Here is a 19258-nt window from a genome sequence, read left to right on the forward strand (position 1 = left end):
CTCCTAGACAACGAGCTAACTCCTTTATGATGATAGAGGCCACCATCTCCTTAGCTTGCTGCTGGTACTTTTCTGTGGGAATGAGCTCATCTCCAGCCAGCCTGGACTATTTCCAGTGAATTATGGCACAACATCATGGTATTAGCAGTGTACCTAGTACCAAAAGAAAAGCAAAGCCATCCACAATTTCCTTCTCAGGAATTTTATTTGGTAGACTGAGTGACTGTCCAAACATTAGTTTCTCAAAATGGAGCTGGAGACACTGAGTGGCAGTAGGTGCAAGTTTCTCCAGCATGTTAGATATCAGAGCCGGGAGAACAGAGAGAGCAGCACTGTGGAACAGTGGCTAGCACTGCAGCCTTGGGTTCAAATCCCACCAAGGACAACATCTGCAAGTAGTTTGTATGTTCTCCACGTGTTTGCGGGGGTTTCCCGCAGGTTCTCCAGTTTCCTCCTCTGTAAAAAAGCAGCCATACAGGAGTGTTCACAGTTCAAAAAATTAGGGCCTAACATCACCATTTCAATGGTCAACAGATTGGAGATGGTGGAGTTCAACCTCTAAGCTTTGTCATGTGTAGGAGGGAACAATGCAATGCTGTGCTGAGAGAGGTCGGAGTATGGACAAACTGCTGGACCGTGAATGAGATGAAGGCGGAGATGTAACAATGGATTGATAAAGTTGTGGTGTGCTCGTTTTCTGAGACCAGTCAAAAACAGCAGGCATGTCCGCTTCCGTTACAGCTGCCGGACTTTCACTCAGCCAGACTGGAGCGTGTAAAGAACCAGAGGTTCTGCGGTGGGAGACCTGCATGACAATACTTGGAAGGAAGGAGAAGAAGCAGCAGATGCAGTTGATGGGGCAGCTGATGGTTGTTGAGGTCCGCATTTTATCACAGTGAGATTGCCAGAGTAACGCATGTTGATTGCGCATGTGAAGGTTCATGCTTGTAATAGTCAAATTATTGCACTTTTTCCCTCTACTGAATTTTTTATTGCAAAGTTTGCAGATAATATGAGTTGGCTCATCCTTTGCGGTCTGAAAAGAGGCCCAGGCTAGGCAACCCTTGCCATCCCTGTGAGCTGCAGACCTGCGACCACTGCTGGCCACAGCCAAAATTGTGGCTAAGGATACAGTGCTCGTCGCGGTTGCATCACTCCGTGTATGCGCTGTAGGACGCAATGTAACCTCCTTGTCTTCCTCCTCCTCCAACTCCTCACATGAGCTACTCAGCTGGGTGACTCTGGGTTCACACAAGTGGGATCTACAACCTCATCATCATCCAATGTATTATCCCATCCCTCGCCCTGAGAATCCTCCTCCAGTAAAGTCAAGGTTCAGGAAGCTACTAGGACTCAACCTTTTCTTTTTTCCCCTGTATGGAGAACAATAATTTCCCCAAAGAATTTTAAGCTGAGATGTAGTCTGCGTTATATACCAATTTTGAGTTTATCATGTCTGCGTACCCCTGTATGGAGAACAATATCTGCCCCAAAGAATTTTAAGCTGAGATGTAATCTGCTTAATATACCCATTTTGAGTTTATCAGGTCTGTGTACTCCTGTGTGGAGAACAATATCTGCCCCAAACAATTTTAAGTGGAGATGCAGTCTGCTTTATATACCCATTTTGAGTTTATCGTGTCTGTGTACCCCTGTATGGAGAAAAATATCTGTCCTAAAGAATTTTAAGCTGAGATTTAGCCTGCTTTATATAGCAATTCTGATTTTATCAGGCCTGTGTACCCCTGTATGGAGAACAATATCTGCCCCAAAGAATTTTAAGCTGAGATGTAGTCTGCTTTATATACCAATTTTGAGTTTATCAGGTCTGTGTACAACTGTATGGAGAACAATATCTGCCCCAAATAATTTTAAGCTTTGATGTAGTCTGCTTTATATACCAATTTTGAGTTTATCGTGTCTGTGTACCCCTTTACTGAGAACAATATCTGCCTCAAAGAATTTTAAACTGAGATGTAGTCTGCTATATATACAAATTTTGAGTTTATCAGGTCTGTGTACCCCTGTATGGAGAACAATATCTGTCCAAATAATTTTAAGCTGAAATGTAGTCTGCTTTATATACCACGGTAGAAAGAAAACCAATTTCTATTTTATCATGTGTTATCCAGTGAGAACAATATCTGCACCAAACAATTAATTTAAATTGAGTATAGCTACACAACAGCCAGCCCAGCAGATGGAAACACATCAGGAGTGTTTACATTTAAAGAAATTAGGGCCTAACACCATCATTTCCATGGCCAACAGATTTGAGATGGTGGTGTTCAACCTCTTAGCTTTGTCATGTGTAGGATAAAACAATCTTTTACGTGACCACAACTGCGGGACTGATGGCTGGCTGCAATGCTGGGAGAGGGTGGAGTACGGTGAACCAGACAAACTGCTTGACCATAAGTGAGGTGCAGGCACAGATGTTCCGGTGGATTGAGAGACATGTGGTGTGCTCAGTGAAACAAACACAGCAGGCATGTATGCTTCGGTTACAGCTGACGGGCTGTCACTCAGCCTGACTGGAGCAGGTAGAGAACCAGAGGTTCTGCGGTGGGAGACCTGCGTGACAATACTTGGCACGGTAACAGAGGGGAAGGAAGAAGCAGCGGATGTGGTTGATGGGGCAGCTGATGGTTGTTGAGGTCCGCATTTCAGCGTGGTGAGATTCCCAGCGTAACGCATGTTGTGTGTGCATGTGAAGGTTCTGTCGCAGAGTGCATCTTCTTACAGTCACCACTGTACTTACGAGAGCTTCAATCAGCAAGATATCTTGAGTAAACAGTATTTACTTCATACTGGTTAAACATGAGATACAATTCAGTGTCAAACATGAGATACAATTCAGTGTCACACAGTCCGTGTGCTGCTTACATAACACATTCAGGAAAGAAAAAAAAAAAAAAAACACAGGAAGTAGAAACAACCAACAATTGAGAGCTTTCCTCCCACTTATTACAGCAAGCATATAACTATACACACTATCGCCATCTGCTGTCTGGTTAGTATAAAGTCCTCCTTTCACTTATAATAAGTCCTAACCTGTTGTATATGCCAACACCCTTTCTCAACAGTAAAGACTTATTCAATCAAACCCAACTTTTTTATTAGTCTCTGGTGTTTATCAGCATTCAACGCCTTCGTGAAGATGTCTGCTGTCATTTCTTCAGTAGGACAATACTCTAACTTCAAGACTCCTTGTTACTGATGATCTCTCAAGAAATTATATTTCACATCAATATGCTTGGTTCTTGGATTGACTCTTTCCATCTGAGCAAGAACAAGACATCCTTGATTGTCCTTTCAGTTTTGTTGGTTCCAACTGTGGTTGTCCTAATTCTGTCAACAATTGTCTTAACCACAGTACTTCTTGACTCGCATGTGCTGCTGCAACATATTGTAACGGGTCTGGGAGGCGGAACCTCTGAGCTACTATACAAGGGGGCGGTCCTTGTAAGGGAGCAGGAGGCGACCAGGGAAGACGGGCAGGAAGTCACAGCAGGTGACCGGGACAGTCTCTGAGTGAACGGGCTGGAGGTCACGGCAAGTGACCGGGGCAGTCTCTGGATGAACGGGCAGATGGTCACGGCAAGTGACCGGGGCAGTCTCTGAATGAACGGGCAGATGGTCACGGCAAGTGACCGGGGCAGTCTCTGAATGAACGGGCAGATGGTCACGGCAAGTGACCGGGGCAGTCTCTGGATGAACGGGCAGATGGTCACGGCAAGTGACCGGGGCAGTCTCTGGGTAAAGGGTTGGTACGACCTGTGGCGGCTGATGATAGACGTGAGCTCCCAGGTGAGCAGGCGAGAGTCTCTGGATGAACGGGTGGTCACAGCATGTGACGGCGGAGCCTCCAGGAAGACCAACAGACAGGCGGCAGAAGAGCGCTCCCAGGTGAGCGGGCAGAAGTCTCTGGACAGGCGGGTGGTCACAGCACGTGACGGCAGAGCCTCCAGGTAGGCTAGCAGACAGGCAGCAGATGAGCGCTCCCAGGTGAGCGGGCAGGAGTCACTGGACAGGCAGGTGGTCACAGCACGTGACAGCGGAGCCTCCAGGTAGGCTAGCAAGCAGGTAGCAGATGTGTGCTCCCAGGTGAGCAGGCAAGCTGGTCCATAGACAGACTGACAGGAGTTGGAAGGCAGACCGTCGGACCTCAGGCAAGCAGGCAGGTGGCTGGAGTGCGCTCCCAGGTGAGCGGACAGGCTGGTCCTTAGACAGACTGACAGGAGTAGTAAGGCAGACCGTCGGACCTCAGACTAGCAGGCAGGTAGCAGATAATCAGGCAGGAATAAGACAGCAAGCTGGCAGGAATCTGGCAGGTATCTGGCAGGTAACTGGCAACGGGACCTGAGGGCTGAAGCAGAGTAGTGAACAGTGCAACAACATTGCTCGGGCACCTCCATTTTGGAGGAGGTGCCTTATATATGGTGAAGTCCTCCGGCCATTGGCCGGGGACTCCTTAGGACGGCGCGCGCGGCCCCTTTAAGAGGGAGGGAGAGCGCGCGCGCGCGCCCTAAGCACAGTGGCCGGGAAGGAGCGCGCGCTGCCAGCAGAGCGGGAGGAGGACGCCGGGCACGGAGCAGAGAGGTGAGGGGAACAGCGTCCCTGCCTAGCAGAGGGCAGGGACGCCGGCGCTACAGTACCCCCCCTTTAGGCCCCCCCTTTTTTAGGCCAGACAGAAATTTAGCTAGGATAAGAGGGGCATGGATGTTCTCCCGGGGCTCCCACGTTCTCTCCTCAGGACCAAACCCCTTCCAATCTACTAGAAAAAAGGTCTTTCCTCTTACCCTTTTGGTGGCAAGAATGTTCTCTACCTCAAACTCGTCCTCAGCAGAAACCGGAGCAGGAGGCGTACCTGTAGACTTGGAAAAAGAGTTAAGTACCACAGGTTTGAGGAGAGATACATGGAAGGAGTTAGGGATCCGTAAGTTGGCCGGGAGTTTCAATTTATAGGCCACCGGGTTGATCTGACTGATGACCTCCAGAGGACCGATGAACCGAGGCCCTAACTTGTAAGAAGGTATCTTGAGTCGGACATATTTAGATGAGAGCCAGACTTTATCTCCAGGACGAAATTGTGGAGGATCCAGGCGTTTTTTGTCAGCGTGTCTTTTCATCCGTTCGGACGACTGAAGGAGTGCAGATCGGGTACTCTCCCAAATGGAGGAAAATTTGCTAACGAGAGATTCCGCAGCCGGATTGTCCACAGAGGTGGAGACAGGAAAAGGAATCCGAGGATGCTGACCGAAGACTACAAAAAACGGGGATTTGGAGGAGGATTCGCTCTCGTGATTGTTATAAGAGAACTCGGCCCATGGTAGGAGATCCACCCAGTCTGAATGATGGGCATTAACGAAGTGCCGGAGGTAACTGGTCAGGTTCTGATTGATCCGCTCCACTTGACCATTGGACTGTGGGTGGTAAGCGGAAGAGAAGTCCAGGGTGACGTCTAGCAGTTTACAAGTGGCTCTCCAGAAACGTGAGGTGAACTGTACCCCACGATCCGACACGATGTGGAGGGGCAGGCCATGAAGACGGAAGATGTGGCGGATAAAGTCTTTAGCCAGCTCGGGTGCAGACGGGAGGGCTGGCAGGGGAATAAAGTGAGCCATCTTGGAAAAGCGATCAGCAACCACCCAAATGACCGTACAACCGGCGGAGACGGGGAGATCAGTTATGAAGTCCATAGCAATATGCTGCCAGGGGGCAGCAGGCACAGGAAGCGGAAGGAGGCGACCGGCTGGCAGGTGTCTCGGGACTTTGTTGCGGGCGCAGGACACACAGGCAGAAACAAAGTCTATTACGTCCTTGTGCAGGGTAGGCCACCAGTAGTGCCAGGCAATAAGCTGGAGGGTTTTTTTCTGACCGGCGTGGCCAGCTAGTTTAGACGAATGGCCCCAGTGTAGGATCTTCTTCCGATCAGGTACTGAAACAAACGTCTTACCGGGAGGGAGACGATTTAGACTCACGGGAGCCACCTGCATTACTCTGGCGGGATCGATGATATGTTTAGGTTCTTCCTCGAGATCGGACACCAGAAAGGATCGGGACAAGGCGTCTGCTTTGACGTTTTTGTCAGCCGGGCGAAAATGAAGAACAAAATCAAAGCGAGCAAAAAACAAGGACCACCGGGCTTGGCGCGGGTTAAGTATCTGGGCATGCTGGAGGTAAGTCAAGTTCTTGTGGTCAGTGTAAATTATTACCGGGTGAAGAGCCCCCTCGAGTAGGTAACGCCACTCCTCCAATGCCAGCTTGATGGCCAATAACTCTCGGTCTCCTATGGAATAGTTGCGCTCAGAAGAGGAGAAGAGTTTGGAGAAGAAGCCACAAGTTACCATTCTCCCGGAAGATGATTTTTGAGTAAGTACCGCTCCGGCTCCAGAGGAGGAGGCGTCAACTTCCAGGAAGAACTGCTTGTTGCCGTCCGGGCGATGCAGCACCGGGGCGGAAGAGAAGTAGTGTTGAGCCACCCCCGTAGTGTTCGAGTTCGGTTCGTTGAACACCCGTGTGTTCGCCGAACTGTTCGTCGAACTGTTCGTCGAACACCTTCGAACACCGTTAAAACCAATGGCAGGCAAACAAAAACACATAGAAACACATAGAAAACACCTTCAAAGGTGTCCAAAAGCTGACAAACTGCTCAGAAGACATAACTAACACATGGAAAAGTGACAAGTACATATAGTCATGCGAAAATAAAAGAGGTGGAGGAGTAAAAGGAGGGGGAGACACAGATATAGGCATGTCATGCCCTTCTAAAATCCAAAAAGTGAGAAGCCGACACGGCCAGTCCGCTCCTGCCCGTGCCACCTCCGTGTCGCCGGGTTTGTGCCAGAGCCGCGGTAAACCCTGACGGCCAGCCCCCCTCTCCCAATACTGGTGCCTGTCCGCTGGTGGGTCGAGCGAGCCCCCCTGTGGTGGAGGCAGCTCTAAGCTTTTTAATTTAAATTGTCTCTCTAATTTGAATGAATACACTTTAAATCCATTTACAAGGATCTATTGGAGGGCAAGTCTCATGCCAGCAGCCACGGTAATTCCAGCTCCAGTAGCGTCCACTAAAGCTGCTGCAATTAAAAAGCTTTTATAAGGATCGAGCTCGGCTGTCCACCGCAAGGCATCCTACTGCCAGTCCCAGCCCCTATGCCTTGGGGTGCCTCCTGATGCTCTTCACTAAGTATCCCATGGTCCCGAAGCATTTCCTTTGAAAAAATTAAGTGTCCAAACTACAGGTGGTGTAGCTTGCTTAACAGCCGGGATAATCCGCTGACTAGCAGACACTGCTACTAGGCACAAAGTATTTCCTGGGCTAGATGCAGTTAAAAATTTGTAATTAGATACTCTCGTTGGATGCTGAGAAAGCATTCCATAGAGTCTCCTGGCATGCCATATATGATTCTCTTAAAAAGCTTGGGGTAGGGGTCTAGGGGACCCTTTTATAGCCAAAATCACGGCCCTGTATCGCAATACGTCACCTAGGCTGAAGATAAATGGAACTGTAGCACCCTGAGGGCTCGGTTGCTACAGACGTATTGCACCTCACCCAGAGGTGTGATATCTCACTCTCAGGTAAGGATGGAGTGTGGATCAGGACCCGACACCTGCATGCATTACACCACATTGCCGTGGGGCAGGGCGACCAATATGCCCCTGAGATGGGCACGACAGTCCCTGTCCCTGGCTGGAGTGGGGGGAGGGAACACTGAGGAAGGGGAACCCTGTAGTGCAGGAGCAGGGAGGAAGCAGTTCCTGGGTGCATTGAGAAGGGAGTATAAAAGGTGGGCACCATCTTAGTTCAGTGCAGAGAAGTCTGAGCAGAAGTGGCAGGGAGCAGGGGCTCTGCATGAGCTCTGCTCCGGAGGCGGGCCTAGTAACAGAGGCCCAGGCCTGGAAGAGGGAGAAGGAAGGAAGAGGAGCGGAGAAGGCTCCAGGAACGAGGAATGAAGGGATCCCAGGGGTGCGGACGGGCGAGTCGCCACCGCACGCCCGAATCCACCTGCGTGGAGGGGTCAGGCCAAAGGGGGAGACCGGTCCCCGAACTAGTGGAGGCAGGAAACGACCCTCAGCTAGAAACCGGAGGCTCTGACATTTTATGTGGCGCAGCCCCTCGCTACACCCGCTAGGAAGGCACCACATAGGGTCAGGGAAACTGGCGCCAAGTTTACCAAGAGGAGGCCCGAGGCAGCCGGACAGAAGTGTTGGTAAGAAAGGCCAGACAAAGGACACACAAAGGGGGTCCTGTGAAGTGCTCCAAAGTTATCTGGGAGTTGTCTGAGCCCCTCACCTGGTGAGCACAGTACGACATGGGCAGCCGTTACCTGCAGACGTGGTCTGGATAATAAGAACTGTGAGTAAAGGCCCTGGACTGCATCACTGACTCCGTGTCGTTACTGCTGCTGCCCTGCACCATCACCCCCATCCTCCGCATACACTGCCCTGAGGCTATACTCCTCCCGTGGGGAGTTATGCTACGCTCTGCTGCACCCACAACACCAGCCTCAGCGGTCTGCCCTGTAGCGGCGGTTCACTCTGACCGCAATCCACGGGTGGCGTAGTCGGACATTTAAACATCAAAACCACATAAATAGTTCCGCCACTGGTTTGACCGCCCTGAGCCACGGAACCGGGTCGCCGCCACGAAGACTACAACCACCAGCATCCACCAAAAAGGGTCCGGCTCCGGGTGTCCCAAGGCCCAGGGGGTGCGTCAGAACATTTTCATCACCTTTCACAATCACCAATGGGACAAGGCAGGGATGTCCTCTGTCCCCTCTCTTATACATCCTAGTGACGGAGCACCTGCTCTCATCAATTTGCCATAACCCCAATATTAGGTGGATTGAGGTGGGAGGCACCGAGTACAAGTGCTCTCTATTTGCTGATGATGTCCTAGTATATATCACTCAATCACATATATCCATCCCTGCTGTTATGGCTGAAATAGATCACTTTGTTACATGGTAAAATTTTAAAATCAATGCAGCGAAGTCTGAGGCCCTCGATGTCTCCCTCCCCAAATCCATATAGGATTCCATCCAGTCCAACTTTCCCTTTGCCTGGCCCTCACAGGGTATCAAATACTTAGGAATTCCTATTCATAGAGACCTCTCCCATCTATGTTATCTTAATTTTGGGCCCTTTATTGAACAATTCCATACAGACCACGGTTGGCAAGTTAGAACTGTAAGATTCACTACGTGAACCACTGGTGTTTTGTGGAAAAGCACATGTACACTGCGTTCCAAATTATTATGCAAAAAGTGTTTAGGAGTGATAAGGGAAGAATTTGTTTGTTTGTCAGTTAAACTCATTGATGGTGATGTGTGTCAGGGCTCTTTATATCACTGTAAGCAATTGCAGACACCTGTGCTAATTAGTTTGGCAGGTGTGTCCAATGAAAGGCAAGACTACTTAAGAAGGCTCTCTCACATTATTAAGCAGCCTACATTTTCTGCCAAAATGGGAAAGAAAAAGGATGTGTCGGCTGCTGAGAAGCAACAAATTGTGGAGTGTTTAGGTCAAGGCATGACTACAATCAACATTGTGCGATGATCAGGATGAAGTGTCTTGGCAATCAAGAAGTATGTAGCTGATTCACAGTACATACGTGTGCGTGCTGATAAGGGCAAATTGAGGACTCTTTCCTACAGGCAATTACGTCAGGTTAAAAGAGCAGCGGCAAGAAACCCTTGTCATAGCAGCAGACAAGTTTTTGAAGCTGCTGGTGCCTCCAACGTCCCCCGAACAACAAGATGCAGGGTCCTTCAGAGGTTTGCAGCTGTGCATACGCCATCCTGTCGACCTCCTCTATCCACTTCACACAAGCAGAAACGGCTCCAGTGGGCCAAACATTACATGAAGACTGATTTCAAAACTGTTTTGTTCACGGATGAGTGCCGTGCAGCGCTCGATGGTCCAGATGGATGGAGTGGAGGATGGCTGGTTGATGGACACCCCACGCAAACACGGCTACAGCGCCAACAAGGAGGAGGTGGAGTAATGTTTTGGGCTGGAATCATGGGGAGAGAGATTGTCGGCCCCTTTAGGATCCCTGAAGGCGCTAAAGATGAACTCCATAATGTATGTGGATTTTCTCAAACAGCACTTCCTGCCATGGTTCAAGAAGAAGAACCGTGTATTTCACAGCAAGATCATTTTTCTGCATGATAATGCACCATCTCATGCTGCACATAAAACATCTGCATCTCTGGCTGATATGGGCATAAAAGGGGACAAACTTATGGTGTGACCCCCATGCTCCCCTGACCTCTACCCCATTCAGAACCTTTGGAGCATCATTAAAAGGAGTGTCTATGATGGCGGGAGGCAGTTCACATCTAAGCAACAGCTCTGGGAGGGTATTCTGTCCTCATGCAAAACAATTGAAGCAGAAACCATCCAAAACCTGACAAATTCAATGGACGAGAGAGTTCAGAAGCTCCTTTCGAACAAGGGGTCTTATGTGAAAATGTAACATCACCTACAATAAAGTTTTGAGTTGAAAACTGTTTGATTTCAGTTTCTAACAACCTGCTAATGCTTATAATTTCAAAAATGACCATTTTTTTGGTCTTTATTAAAATGAAAAGGTTGATCGAAAAGTTTGGGGGATCTAAGAGTGTGGCAACCCAGTAGTCATGATTACTTCGAATTCTGACAATATGAGGGTCATGCTGCAGGTAGTGCAGCAAGAAGGCACTTATGTGTCTTGCGCATCTCGGAGCCCCAAAATTATTTTCCGGGCTAGATGCAGCTAAAAATTATTTTTAATTTTAAATCTGGTGGAGCTTATTATAGATGGCCTAATAGGATCAGTGCTGCACACTGCTACAAAGCCCAAATTATTTTCCAGTCAAGATACAGATAAACATGATTAGTAATTTGAAAGCTTAAAACGGTTGGTAGGGTGATTTTAACCAATCATCAAGCTTTTACTCTTCCCAGGATGACACAGGGGTAGAAAAGTCGTTTCGGATCCATGATTTGTTCATCTTTATGAACGTGAGTCTGTCTACATTATCAGTGGAGAGCCGCGTGCGCTTATCTGTCAGCACACCACCAGCAGCGCTGAACACACGTTCAGACAGAACGCTGGCTGCGGGGCATGACAAGATCTCCAAGGCGTAAGTGGCTAGCTCCGGCCATTTATCCAGATTGGAAGCCCAAAAAGAGCAAGGGTCCAGTGACACAGTCGTGGCTTCAATGTTTACTTGGAGATACTCCTGTACCATCGTCTCTAGGCGTTGACTATGTGTCAGACTTCTTGTCTCCTGTGGCCTTGCAAAGGATGGGCTAAAAAAGTGGTGAAATGATTCCGCAAAATTGATGTTACCAGCAGATACTGTAGTTCTGTTACGGTTTGAGTGCTGAACACTTGACGGTCCCACGGTTGGCAAGTTGGAACTGTGAGATTCACTACGTGCACCACTGGTATTTTGTGGAAAAGCACATGTAAGATTCTGCAACAGTCTCTGCTGATACTCCTGCATGCGTGCATCCCTTTCTATGGCAGGAATAATTTCTGCAAATTTACTTTTGTACCGGGGATCTAACAGTGTGGCAACCCAGTAGTCAGGATTATTTCTAATTCTCACAATTCGAGGGTCATGTTGCAGGTAGTGCAGCAAGAAGGCACTCATGTGTGTTGCGCATCCAGGAGCACCAAGTCCCTGTTGTGTTGGTGGCGAGGTAACAATCATGCTTCCTTCCTCTGTCCTCTCCCCCCAACCTCGCACAACAGAAATGTGATCATGGTCTCCCTCATCTGATGAGTCTTCCATCAGTTCGTCCTCCACTTCTTCCTGGGCTCCTGCACCTTCCTCACTAGTTTGGCTGCTACCATGCGCCCTGGTAAAACCATCTCCCCCACCCTCACATGCCTGCCGCCTTGGTGCTGCCGACCGTCTGGACCTTGCAGATGTTAGCCCTTCCGCATACAACTCCTCCTCCTCTACTTCCTCCACCTCCTCTTGTGCCACCACCTGTCTCCGAATTCTGTTTAACATGTGCTCCAGCATGTAAATCACCGGAATAGTCATGCTGATAATGGCATCGTCAGCACTAAACATCTTCGTCGCCATTTCAAAACTGTGCAGAAGGGTGCATAGGTCCCTGATCTGAGACCACTCCTCCAGCGTGATTTGCCCCACCTCTGAATCTCGTTGGCCCAGGCTATACGTCAGAACGTATTGCTCCAGGGCTTGTCGGTGCTGCCACAGTCGCTGCAACATGTGCAGAGTTGAATTCCACCGGGTAGGCACATCGCATTTTAGCCGGTGAAGTGGCAGGCCCAACGACTTCTGTAGAGATGTAAGTCGCTGAGCTGCGGGATGCGAACGGCGGAAGTGAGCACACAGCGACCGTGCCCTCTGCAGAAGGCCATCTAGTCTGGGATAGTGGGCTAAAAATTGCTGGACAACCAGGTTCAACACGTGAGCCATACAAGGCACGTGTGTGACATTGCCCCGGCGAAGGGCCGCACCCAGGTTTGCAGCATTGTCGCACACGGCCTTCCCTGGTTTCAGGTCCAGTGGAGACAACCATTCATGAAATTGGTTCTCCAGAGCTGACCACAACTCCTCAGCTGTGTGACTCACATTTCCCAGACATTTCAAAGTAAAAACCGCCTGATGACGTTGAGCCCTACTGCCAGCATAGTAAGGAGGTGTGCAGGATCCCTTCTGCGCAGTTAGAAAGCTTGTGGCATGACCAGACAGGCTTTGGGTGCAGGTGGAAGACCGAGAGGAGGTTGAGGAGGCAGAAGCAGTGGAGGAACTTTGACATAAAGAGGATTGACGCACAACTCGTGGGGATGGCAAGACTTGGACAGCAGCCCCTTGTCCTGCTGTCACCATAGTTACCCAGTGCCCAGTCAGCGACATGTAACGCCCCTGTCCATGCCTACTCGTCCAAGTGTCTGTGGTGAAATGCACCCTGTCACACACAGAGTTTCTCAAAGAAGCGGTGATGTTGTGTGCGACATGCTGGTGGAGCGCAGGCACACCTTTCTTTGAGAAGTAGTGCCGACTGGGCATCTGGTACTGGGGCACTGCGATGGACATAAGGTCTCGAAAATCCTCTGTGTCCACCAGGCGGAAAGGCAGCATTTCTGTAGCCAAGAGCTTGCAGATGGTGAAATTCAACCTCTTAGCTTTCTCATGGCTAGGAGGAAATGGTCTTTTACTTGTCCACATCTGAGGGACCGAGGGCTGGCTATTGTGCTTAGACGGGGTTGATAAGGGTGTCCCCGGCAAACTGCCGGTCTGTGAGGAAGATGCAGGCGGACATGTTAGGTTGCCTTGATCCAAAGGTGGTGCTATCGATGTCGGACAGCGCTCAACACCAGCTGGTGTTACCACCTCCAAAGAAAATGATGACCTGCCAATCACGCTGGCTGTTGCGGGTAAAGAGGTGGCAGGTCTGCGCCCCAAAACAGGTGTGACTGCTGTCCCCCCAGTCACAGAGGATGAAGAGGCCGCGGATGCACAAGATATGGCAGACGGTGGTTGGCCCGGCCGGCTAGGCCGCATTGTAGCACACTGAGCTTCCCACTGCAACTTATGCTTCATGTCCATGTGCCGATTCATGCATGAAGTACTCAAACTATGTATTTTTTGGCCTCTACTTAGCTTTTGCTGACAAATGTTACAGATAACACGAGTTGGGTCATCTTTATCGATATGAAAAAATGCCCAGGCTATGCAAGGCTTAGCACCCATGCGACCTGAAGAGCCACCACGACTTGTGGTGAGAGGCAGAGTTGTGTTTGAGGATGCAGTTGTTGACGTGCTTCCAGTACTACGTCTCTGTCCAGGAAGGCGCAACCTGACCTCGTCGTCACTAGCATCTTCCTCCACCTCCTCGGCTGACCTCATCTTTTGGCTGACTGTGGGTTGACAGTAAGTGGGATCTCCAACCTCATCATCATCACCCTGTGTGTTATCACACCCGTCGTCCTCAGAGCCAACCTGTTCCTGCCCTGACAAAAAACTAAAGTTGTCGCTCCAATCAGGTATTTGAGTCTTATCATCGTCTTCCTCATTGTCTCCACCAACAGGAGTTACTGTTTGGGAATGAGGGTCTACATTATGGTCAGAACCTTCTGCGTCTGGTCCTGGATCCGACTCATAAAGATTCTGGGCATCAGTGCAGATCATTTCCTCGTCTGGATTCACAGAAGCGCTGGAGTCGACCTCTGATTCCCAGGCTATAGTATGAGTAAACAGCTCTGCAGACTCAACCATCTGTTCTACCTCATACTCAGACGGGCAGCTGGAGATTTGGGAGCTGTGAGGAAGCAAGTGCGATTTGGGTGACACCTTTGAGGACTGGAGTATTTGTGATGTTGAAGTTGATGTGGAGGAGAGCCCACTTAAAGGAGCACTTGATATCCGTTGAAGCACCTGCTGTTTTTGTGCCTCATCTGGAATTTGTAGCGATTGGCGTGGCCGTAAGAAAGGGATCTTATCACATTGTCCGCTAGAAGAAGTAGACATTTTAGTTTGGCTGGAAGATGGTCTTTCTTCTGCAGATGTTACTGTTGCTTTAACACCTACCCCACGGACACAACCTTTTTTCCCCTTCCCAACCCGCCTATTCCCCTTTCCACCAGCAGCAGGCCTTTTTCCACTCATTTTGGTGGTTAACTAATTCACAACTCTGGAGTTGTTTGCACAAAAAAACATTGGATGGTAACCGAGCAGAGCTGAGTGGACAAACTGTGGTATTAGGCCAAAACTATTGGCTGGGTTAGATGCAGAAAAAAATTATATTCAATTTGCAACCTGATGGAGGTCAGTATAGATGGACTAATACAACAAGTCCCACACACAGCTAGAAGCCCAATATTTTTTCAGAGGTAGATGCAGAAAAAAATATATTCAGTTTGCAACCTGATGGAGGTCAGTATAGATGGACTAATACAACAAGTCCCACACACAGCTAGAAGCCCAATATTTTTTCAGAGGTAGATGCAGAAAAAAATATATTCAGTTTGCAACCTGATGGAGGTCAGTATAGATGGACTAATACAACAAGTCCCACACACAGCTAGAAGCCCAATATTTTTTCAGAGGTAGATGCAGAAAAAAATATATTCAGTTTGCAACCTGATGGAGGTCAGTATAGATGGACTAATACAACAAGTCCCACACACAGCTAGAAGCCCAAATATTTTTTCAGAGGTACTGTAGATGCAGATAAAAATTATTTTGAATTTGCAACCTGATGGAGGTCAGTATAGATGGACTAATAGAGAAAGTCCGACACACTACTAGAAGGCCAAATATTTTTTCAGAGCTAGATGCAGAAAAAAATTATATTCAGTTTGCAACCTGATGGAGGTCAGTATAGATGGACTAATACAACAAGTCCCACACACAGCTAGAAGCCTAATATTTTTTCAGAGGTAGATGCAGAAAAAAATATATTCAGTTTGCAACCTGATGGAGGTCAGTATAGATGGACTAATACAACAAGTCCCACACACAGCTAGAAGCCCAAATATTTTTTCAGAGGTACTGTAGATGCAGATAAAAATTATTTTGAATTTGCAACCTGATGGAGGTCAGTATAGATGGACTAATAGAGAAAGTCCGACACACTGCTAGAAGGCCAAATATTTTTTCAGAGCTAGATGCAGAAAAAAATTATATTCAGTTTGCAACCTGATGGAGGTCTGTATAGATGGATTAATAGAACAAGACCCACACACAGCTAGAAGCCCAATATTTTTTCAGAGGTAGATGCAGAAAAAAATATATTCAGTTTGCAACCTGATGGAGGTCAGTATAGATGGACTAATACAACAAGTCCCACACACAGCTAGAAGCCCAAATATTTTTTCAGAGGTACTGTAGATGCAGATAAAAATTATTTTTAATTTGCAACCTGATGGAGGTCAGTATAGATGGACTAATAGAGAAAGTCCGACACACTACTAGAAGGCCAAATATTTTTTCAGAGCTAGATGCAGAAAAAAATTATATTCAGTTTGCAACCTGATGGAGGTCAGTATAGATGGACTAATACAACAAGTCCCACACACAGCTAGAAGCCCAATATTTTTTCAGAGGTAGATGCAGAAAAAAATATATTCAGTTTGCAACCTGATGGAGGTCAGTATAGATGGACTAATACAACAAGTCCCACACACAGCTAGAAGCCCAAATATTTTTTCAGAGGTACTGTAGATGCAGATAAAAATTATTTTTAATTTGCAACCTGATGGAGGTCAGTATAGATGGACTAATAGAGAAAGTCCGACACACTACTAGAAGGCCAAATATTTTTTCAGAGCTAGATGCAGAAAAAAATTATATTCAGTTTGCAACCTGATGGAGGTCAGTATAGATGGACTAATACAACAAGTCCCACACACAGCTAGAAGCCCAATATTTTTTCAGAGGTAGATGCAGAAAAAAATATATTCAGTTTGCAACCTGATGGAGGTCAGTATAGATGGACTAATACAACAAGTCCCACACACAGCTAGAAGCCCAATATTTTTTCAGAGGTAGATGCAGAAAAAAATATATTCAGTTTGCAACCTGATGGAGGTCAGTATAGATGGACTAATACAACAAGTCCCACACACAGCTAGAAGCCCAAATATTTTTTCAGAGGTACTGTAGATGCAGATAAAAATTATTTTGAATTTGCAACCTGATGGAGGTCAGTATAGATGGACTAATAGAGAAAGTCCGACACACTGCTAGAAGGCCAAATATTTTTTCAGAGCTAGATGCAGAAAAAAATTATATTCAGTTTGCAACCTGATGGAGGTCTGTATAGATGGATTAATAGAACAAGACCCACACACAGCTAGAAGCCCAATATTTTTTCAGAGGTAGATGCAGAAAAAAATATATTCAGTTTGCAACCTGATGGAGGTCAGTATAGATGGACTAATAGAGAAAGTCCGACACACTGCTAGAAGGCCAAATATTTTTTCAGAGCTAGATGCAGAAAAAAATTAGATTCAGTTTGCAACCTGATGGAGGTCAGTATAGATGGACTAATAGAATGAAGCTATGCCCAAAAGATTTTACTTCACTAGGTGCAGTAAAAAAATTGGTATTCTATACACAGGTGGTATATCTTGCAACACAGATAGGCTACTCCACTGACTAACACACTCTGCAATAGGCCAAAAAGGATTAGCTTTGCTAGATTCAGCCAAATGCTGTGAAAAAAACTTGCACAGCACTGGCACAGACCTGCCTGGCAAAAACTGATAGGAACTGATGTAACCTAGTCCTGAAAAGGACTCCAATTACAATTAGTCTTTACTCCCACAACCTATCTATTTAAGAGCACAGACCTGCCTGATAAAAGTCGTAGGAAATGCTGTAACCTAGTCCTTAAAAGGACTGCAATCACAACTATTCCCTACTCCCAAGCTATCTGTATATTTGTGCGAAAATTGGCTTGAAATTAACAAGGTATAGCGCACACAGCAACAGCGGTGCCGTCTAACACGCAGCTGCAGCAGTGAGAAAATGGTGGCGACGGGGAAAATGGCTTAGTCTTATAGGGCAAGGACATGTGACATACACTGCCAATGACACATGCCCTTGCTTGTGTGAAAAAAAGCACTTCGCTCCGTGTGTGCGCTGCTGATAGGCTGACAGATTGCACCTCCCCACTGTAAATGCGGGAAAGAGAAAAAAAAATGGAGATCTTCATTGTTCCTGCAGAGATCCATCCCCTGCCCCTCCCCCCACCCCGCTGTACACTCAAACTGCGTATTAACATTAATTTTCATCATTACTGAGAAAAAATCCAGTTATGATTTTGGTGCACGAACAGTTATCGAACATAACCTCGAACAGCCGAATTTTTCTCAAATTGTTCGTGTTCGCCGAACGGCTCGAACACCGCCCAAAACAGCTCGAATTTGAGATTGGCGAACAGTTCGAGTAGAACAACGCTCATCTCTAAAGAGAAGGCCTGTTTTAGGGAAAGAAAGGCCTCCTCTGCTTCGGGCGGCCACTCTTTGGGATTAGTACCCTTACGGGTGAGCGCGGAAATTGGGGCAGTCCGGGAAGAGAAGTGTGGTATGAAGAGGCGGTAGTAGTTAGCAAAGCCCAGGAATCGCTGAATGGCCTTCAACCCCTCCGGTCGAGGCCATTTCTCGATGGCAGACAGTTTCTCTGGATCCATTCGTAGGCCGGTCTGAGAAATAATGTAGCCCAAAAACGGAAGCGAGGTCTGCTCAAAGAGGCACTTCTCGTATTTAGCGAAGAGGTGATTCTGCATGAGCCTGAGCAGGACCTGACGAACGTCCCTCCGGTGAGTCTGGAGATCCGGAGAGAAGACCAAGATGTCGTCCAGGTACACCACTACGCAGGAGTAGAGAAGGTCCCGGAAGATGTCATTGACCAACTCTTGAAAGACGGCAGGAGCGTTACAGAGACCAAAGGGCATTACCAGATATTCATAGTGGCCGTCCCGGGTGTTGAATGCCGTCTTCCATTCATCCCCCTGACGGATACGGACCAGGTTGTACGCCCCACGGAGGTCCAGTTTGGTGAAGATTCTAGCCCCCTTCAGACGATCAAATAACTCCGGAATGAGCGGAAGGGGGTACTTATTCTTCACCGTGATCTGGTTAAGGCCTCTATAGTCTATACAGGGACGGAGAGAGCCGTCCTTCTTTTTGACGAAAAAGAAGCCTGCTCCCGCCGGGGAGGTAGATTTCCGGATGAATCCCCTGGCCAGATTCTCCTCAATATATTCGGACATCGACCGGGTCTCAGCAGCGGATAATGGATAAATACGCCCACGGGGAGGAGTAGTACCAGGTAACAGGTCGATAGGGCAGTCATATGGTCTATGAGGGGGTAGTGTCTCTGCTTCCTTTTTATTAAAGACATCAGCATAAGACCAATAAGGAATCGGAAGTCCAGGTAGATTAGCTGGGGTAGGAGAAGGACGGACGGGATGGACGGGAACCAGACAGGTCTTATGGCAGTCCTGTCCCCAGCGAAGGACTTCTCCGGTCTGCCAGTCAAGCACGGGTGCATGTCTCTGGAGCCAAGGTAGGCCTAGCAAGAGGGCGTGGGAGAGTCCAGGCAGAACATGAAAGGAGATACTCTCAGAATGCAGCATTCCCACCTGCAGAGTAATGGATTCGGTGATGAGTTGGATGGGGCGTGGTAAGAGACCCCCATCCACGGCAGCAACAGACAAGGGTACAGCCAGAGGTTTGGTGGGGATGCGGTATTTCTCTACCAGGGACTGTGAA

General features: G+C 48.0%; 1 protein-coding gene across 3 annotated transcripts in view; it reads left to right on the forward strand.

Annotated features, from left to right (window-relative positions):
* LOC141259633 (amine sulfotransferase-like) overlaps nucleotides 1-19258 on the forward strand; it is a 295064-nt gene that overhangs the window by 122824 nt on the left and 152982 nt on the right. The window lies entirely within an intron of this gene.

The sequence above is a fragment of the Phyllobates terribilis genome, unplaced genomic scaffold (genome assembly GCF_046119375.1).
Source record: "Phyllobates terribilis strain yellow unplaced genomic scaffold, ASM4611937v1 Scaffold_3__8_contigs__length_932513732, whole genome shotgun sequence".
NCBI classification, from domain to species: Eukaryota; Metazoa; Chordata; class Amphibia; order Anura; family Dendrobatidae; genus Phyllobates; species Phyllobates terribilis.